The sequence below is a fragment of the Mandrillus leucophaeus genome, unplaced genomic scaffold (assembly GCF_000951045.1).
Source record: "Mandrillus leucophaeus isolate KB7577 unplaced genomic scaffold, Mleu.le_1.0 Scaffold166, whole genome shotgun sequence".
In the NCBI taxonomy this organism is placed as follows: domain Eukaryota; kingdom Metazoa; phylum Chordata; class Mammalia; order Primates; family Cercopithecidae; genus Mandrillus; species Mandrillus leucophaeus.
The window spans coordinates 3,286,551-3,293,265 of NW_012101654.1; the positions used below are offsets into that span (position 1 = coordinate 3,286,551).

The 6,715-nt window shown below is 40.3% G+C and overlaps 1 protein-coding gene across 1 annotated transcript in view; it reads left to right on the forward strand.

Moving 5' to 3' along the window:
• TULP4 (tubby like protein 4) overlaps positions 1–6,715 on the forward strand; it is a 259,230-nt gene that overhangs the window by 75,009 nt on the left and 177,506 nt on the right. The window lies entirely within an intron of this gene.

Here is a 6,715-nt window from a genome sequence, read left to right on the forward strand (position 1 = left end):
TCTAAAAATATGATTTGAATTTTTACATAAGAATTATTAATGGTAAAATGATTTGTATCAGAATTGAGTTGTTTTCTTCAGTTTAATTTCATTCATTTATTTATTTTTTGAGACAGAGTCTCGCTGTCACCCAGGCTAGAGTGCGGTGACGTGATTTTGTATAAAGCATATCAGGAATCTATCTTTAGTAGTGTTTGGTGGCATTTGTGACCTGGGGTAGTTAACTCAGTTGATTAAACCCCTCTGTTGGAGCTTCAGTCCCTGGATTGACTGGTTCATTTCTTTTAGTTTTCTGCACACAGAGCCTTCGTCTTGAAAGAGAAATGGATCCTCACAGATCCATCCCAGTTATAAAAACAATTTTAGGGTACACAGCCTGGGGATGGAATGTATGTCAATGCCATTTTCATTAAAATATACACACATACTCTCTTTTTCTTTTTTAAATACATAGAAATTATATACAGTTGTTGCCCGTGGTGGGACAAACAAGAAATTTAACATTTTTAATCTTTGTAGTAATTGTGTAGTATTTAGCAGATTATTTTATTTTGTGGTCTAGGTCTCTGTGCAGCCATAACCTCACAGAAAAATGTACTATGATGTAGTTTTACCTGTCTTGAAGGTGTTTGTTGGAATTATTTTATTTTATAGTGCCATAGAGCCATTGTTGGAAATGTGCCAAATTTCAAGCAGCGTCTCCATTTATATCTTATTAGACTCCATTTTAAAAATGCAACTAGATTTTCATGCAAAAGTCATGATTATAGCTTCAAAAGAGCCTTTATTTTATGCAGCTTTTATTTTGTTATAATGTCTCACAGGGAATGTCATTTTACAAGGGAGGAAAATTGAGTCTCAAGCTGCTTTGAGTGACTGGGCTCAGTGGCTCACACCTATAAATTACAGAAGTTTGGGAGGCCAAAGTGGGAGGATCGCTTGAGCCCAGGAGTTTGAGACCAGACTCGGCAACATAGTGAGACCCTGTCTCTACAAAAAAAAAAATAAAAGAATAGCTGGATATGGTGGCATGCCTGTAGTGCCAGCTACTTGGAAGATTGTGGTGAGATCATCACTTAAGCCAGGGACATCAAGGCTGAAGTGAGCCTTGATTATGTCACTGCACTCTATCCTGGGCAACAGAGTGAGACCTGGTCTCAAAATAAAAGGAGGCTTTAAGTTAGCCTCTGATGCACAATGAGGCAGAAATGGGATCCTGAGATGCAGAGCCTCCATTTGGGTGGATAACCTTGTTATATTTTGCACTGGTTCATTTTCACTTGAGATTTTCAAAGGCAGGAACTGAAGTGGTGTGTTTTTAAAAGCAAGGTACAGAACAGACAATGCTATCATTTGGTTTTAGAAAATCTGTAAATGTTTGCTTCTACATGCATGGAATATCTCTGGAAGGATATGCAAGAAACTGGTAACAGTGGTTGCCTCTGGGAAGAGAACTAGGTGGCAAGGGGACGGAGAGGGAGGGAAATTTGCTTTCTCTGCATCCCTTTTCCATCTTTGACTTTTGTACCATGTACATGAAATACACATTCAAAAAATAAATAACAGTCTGGGTGTGGTGGCTCAAGCCCATAATCCCAGCACTTTAGGAGGCCAAGGCAGGCTTGAGCCCCAGGACCAGCCATGGTCTCAAACTAGGGCAACGTGGAGAAACCTCATCTCTATAAAAAATACAAAAACTAGCTGGGCATCGTGGCACATGCCTGTGGTCCTGGCTACTTGGGAGGCTGACACAGGAAGATCACTTGAGCCCTGGAGGTCGAGGCTGCAGTGAGTCAAGATCATGCCACTGGCCGGGCATGATGGCTCACTCCTGTAATCCCAGCACTTTGGGAGGCCGAGGCAGGCAGATCACCTGAGGTCAGGAGTTCGAGACCAGCCTGGCAAACATGGCGAAATCCCGTCTCTACTAAAAATACAAAAATTAGCCAGGCATGGTGGCGGGCGCCTGTAATGCCAGCGACTCAGGAGGCTGAGGCAGGAGAATCACTTGAACCCAGGAAACAGTGCTGTTGCACTCCAGCCTGGACAACAAGAGCAAAACTCTGTAAAAAAAAAAAAAAAAAAAAAAAAAAAAAAATTGTGCAACTGCACTCCAGCCTGAATGACGGAGCAAGCCTCTGTCTCAAAAAGCAAAAATAATAAATAATAAAAATACCCAAATTACATAAGTCTTCAGAGTGGACTTGTTCAAACATGACGGAGTCTGTTTGTATTTCTTGTTTCTTTTACTTGAGAGATATTATTAGGGAATGTTATTATGAAATGCATATGGAAGATAATCTTGAAACTGTTCATCAGAGAATTGATTCTAAGTGGTATATTAAGACAGAAAACCCAGATATCCGAGTTTAAGCAGCGGCATCCTCACTGGATTGTTGGGGTAAATTGTGCAGAGGTGACAGAATACGGGTGGAGTCAAATAGTAGCTCTGACATTAGGCAGTTTATTTGAAGTCTCTGTTTCTCCGTTTTCTCTTCTAGAAAACAGGGCAAATGTGGTAGGCATCCGCTGTTTTTGACATCCTGCAAGTGAGCTGAAATCGTGCCACTGCACTCCTGCATCCTGCATCCACTGACCCCTCCTGCCAGTTCCCTTACAGGCTCCTGCCAGAGGTCCAGTTCAGCTGTGGATGGCTGATTACCTCACCTAAGCTTTATGTTTTCCTGGAAACAGCTAAATGGGATCATGGAATGGGATCATGACCTTGTGAGAACAGTGAGATACAGAGACACTTTGGATAGCACATGAGGAAAAAAAATTCTCGTTCTTTCCCACTGGACTTAAATGAGAGGAGAGTGGGAGGTTTGAGTAGCATTCTTCCACAATTCTAACAGTAGGAACTGGAGACAAAGCCCACACAGAGCAGAACTGGGAGCATGGAGTGAGATGGGGCCCTGGTGACACTGGCTGGGCTGGCTTGAGCCACAGCTGAAGCTCATTCTGCTCCTGGAGATGATTAGCCTCCCTGCTTCAGGAGCCAGTGAGTTCACTTTTTGGCTCTAGTTTCTGTCATATGTGTTAGAAATCAAAATCCCAACTGATACAGGGTGATACCAGTTAAATATTAGTATTATTTGATAATTAAATGACATGTATTTATAAAGTGCACTGCCTGTCATATAGAAAGCACTCAGCGGTCGTTTTTAGAAAATTTAGTCAGAAGTCCACCTCACATTTTACTAATAACTTATTCTAAAGTGAAGTGGAGGCTGACAAGAGAGATTATAACAGTGTCTTTTGTTCCTTGACATGGTACAAGTAAGGCCAAATACTTTAAGATAAAATAAGTCTTTTTTGGCATTTTACAGCCCAGAAGCACTAGATCTGCATAGGTTCAGACTAGAGGCTATTTGAAAGTATTCATTTGAAAATAGATTTGAATCCCCTATTGTTTTCTAGGTTTTTTTTTGTTTTGTTTTGCTTGTGTGTTTGAGACAAGGTCTCGCTCTGTCAGCCAGGCTGGAGTGCAGTGGCACGATTTCAGCTCACTGCAGCCTCAACCTCCAGGGTTCAGGTGATCCTCCCATCCCAGCCACCTGAGTAGCTGGCACTACAGGCACATGCCACCATGCCTGGGTAATTTTTGTATTTTCTATAGAGATGGGGTTTCTCTGTGTTGCCCAGGCTAGTCTCAAACTCCTGGGCTCAAGTGATCTGCCCGCCTAGGCCTCTCAAAGTGCTGGGATTACAGGTGTGAGCCACCATGCCAAGCCATTTTCTAGTTTTTTTTTTTTTTTTTTTTTTTTTTTAAAATACAATTCCATTATGTCTGCTATTTTTTTAAAAAGAAAAAGCTATTTGGGTGACTTAAAAAAATAGGAATTCAACAATAGCAAAACAGGCAAAGACTGATCAGGCTCTCTGAAAAGGACAGTCTATGACTGCATGATGATTTTAACTACCGTTCCTTCTTCTCCAGATCCTCCAAGGCAGAAAATCAGAAAAACAAGCAACTAGAGAGATGGAAATGGATTTTTTTCTTTTTTTAAGTAAAGCAGTTAACATTGAACCACAAGACTCATTGAGTTATGTAATAGCAGAAATATCATTGTTGATTTTCTGACATGTCAGTGCTTTCCTAAAAGTGCAGTGTGGCATATTTTTTAAAGATCAAATTGAAATAAAAATCAATTTCTATTTTAAGAATTTGAGTAGTGTGAGATAATTGGAAAGGCCCCGGAGTGTTTCAGTAATGGTTGAGAATCATTGTTCTTAATAATAGAAGTGAACTCTGAAATGCCAAGCATTTTATATACTCTGGCTAACCTGATCTTTAAAGTAATAATGTTTTGAATGCACTGGAGCTCATGGCCCCCGTCAGCAATCATCTTGACTCTTCCCTTCAGGACTTTCATATGATGATCTCATCCCAGCTCCACCATATTTCTAAAGTATCATCTTTTTATTATCAGGAAGTGTAATCTACAATATATGGTTTTATTTTTGTTGCTTCATTACTTTCATATTCTGAAAAAATAGCACACACTATAGCAAACTAGTCAGAAAACGTTAGGCATATTAAGAACTAGGAAATCAAGTTGATGTTTAGATTATTTTTATGCAACAGTAACGGAAACTTTTAGCATTGTGTATCAACATGTACTACTGATATCGAACAAGGTCTCACCAGCTTAACACTGCTCAGACAGAAAACCTGAAGATTAAAGTAGGTTGTGAGTAGAGTGGGATAGGAGTTGAACTGTAAATAAAGGCTAAATCAGGTTCTTAGAGAGAAGGTTCTTCAATATCAGTGAAAATGTAGTCTACTAATGATGCTAATAGGAATTTCAACAACAACAACAACAACAATAGCTTATGCCCATGTAGCCCTTTCATGGCTACGTTCTATGTACTTTACCTGCATTAACCTGTTGAGTCAACCCTCCAAGGCAGGGACTTCATCAGGAAACAGAGGCAGGGGTTAAATGACTTGCTGCCACTGCACTTAGAAAGTGGAGGAGCTGGCACTATTCACAACCTCCTGTCCTGTCTACTTCTGGAGCATTCTTTTGACAAGCCACAGGTTGAGGCAGCCAAGGTGACTGCTGCCGGGGAGACTGAATGAACAGTTAGAATGTGGCAGTCGAATCAGTCATCGTCATCGTGGATGGCTTTGCACTTGGACTAGAATTGAAAAACAATTTGTTCAGTTCCGCTTACAAATTAACGGAGTTTATCTCCACGTGGTAATACTGTCTTAATGAAATTAATACTTTTCAAGGAAAAGACATTTGGATTAAATAGGTTATGATGACCTTAGGTATCTGAAAGGCAAACTCCTCCAAGAAGCTGCCTTTATTCTCCTGAGTCCACAAAGATTTTTCCCCAGAACTTACTTATAATACTCATTTACCAACTACCTGGTCGTATAGTGTGTTTGTAGCATTCTTTCCATGTTAATATATTCAGCAAATGTTTATTGAGCCCTTGTTGTGTTCTAGTGGTTGAAGATGTGGATTTAGGACAAACTGGGTCCTTGAAGACTTGGTAGGTTTCATATGGGCAGGTAAACAGGAGACCTTACTAATGAGAATAGGATGTGCAGTCATCTTGAGATGAGTGTGAGAAAGGCTTAATTTTCCTAGCTTCAAACTAGGCAACTATGAATCTCTATGTTGACATGTCCTGCTAGTTGAGAATCTTGATTACACAGACTGTATCTTGACTTATTTTAATAGTGCCATTAGGATACTATTAATAACATAATGATGCAAAGTTCTGCTCAGATACAGATATTCATTGAAGTAAATAGCATCCAGGCACAGTGGTGCCCCTATAGCCCCAGCTACTTGGGAGGCTGAGACAGGAGGATCGCTTGAGGCCAGGAGTTGAAGCCTGCAGTGCACTATCATTGTGCCACCGCATTCCAGCCTGAATGACAGAGTGAGACTTTGTCTTTAAAGAAAAAAAAAGAAAATAGCAGACATTTTCCAGGAATTGGTAGTGTGGATATATTGCAAATATGGGTAGTATTTGCTGGGCTTTACTGATATTCCAAAATGGAAAGAAATTGGGGAAGAGTTATGAAACTCTGAGAAGCTGCTTCTTTAGTCTTCTTTTGTGTTCTCTCGTGGGCGCTCTGCTGGATCAGGGAGGAGAGTTGTCACAGGAATGGAAGAGTGTAGGGGTTTTACTTCTAGCCTGCTACCGACTTAGGCAGCACAACTTACTCCTTTTTTCCCATGTAATTTCAAAAACTGTTTTACTTCTTAAAGTCTTAGAAGTGGACAAAGTTGTTTATAAGAGCCGTATCCTTTTCCAATAGCAGTAACGATGAGCATAGGAAATACCATACTGCACCAGCTGCCGTTAGAGAAGAGTTCCTGGTTTCAGCTTTTCAGCCATGAATTTACTCATGAATGGTGCCTCCTGGGACTCATTATATTTTTGTTTTAAAACAGGTTTGAAATGTAACATTTTTCCAAAGTAGCTTATTAAGGACATTTAAACATTTATTTTCATAGTTATCAAGGTGTTGTTTTTTTCTTTAACATTGTGGCCTTACTATGCTTACCTAAGCCAAGTGTTAAAGAAGTTAAGGCTGGACATGGTGGCTCACACCTGTAATCTCAACACTTCGGGAGGCCAACGCAAATCCAAGGAGGATCACTTGAGGCCAGGAGTTGAAGCCTGCAGTGCACTATCATTGTGCCACCGCATTCCAGCCTGAATGACAGAGTGAGACTTTGTCTTT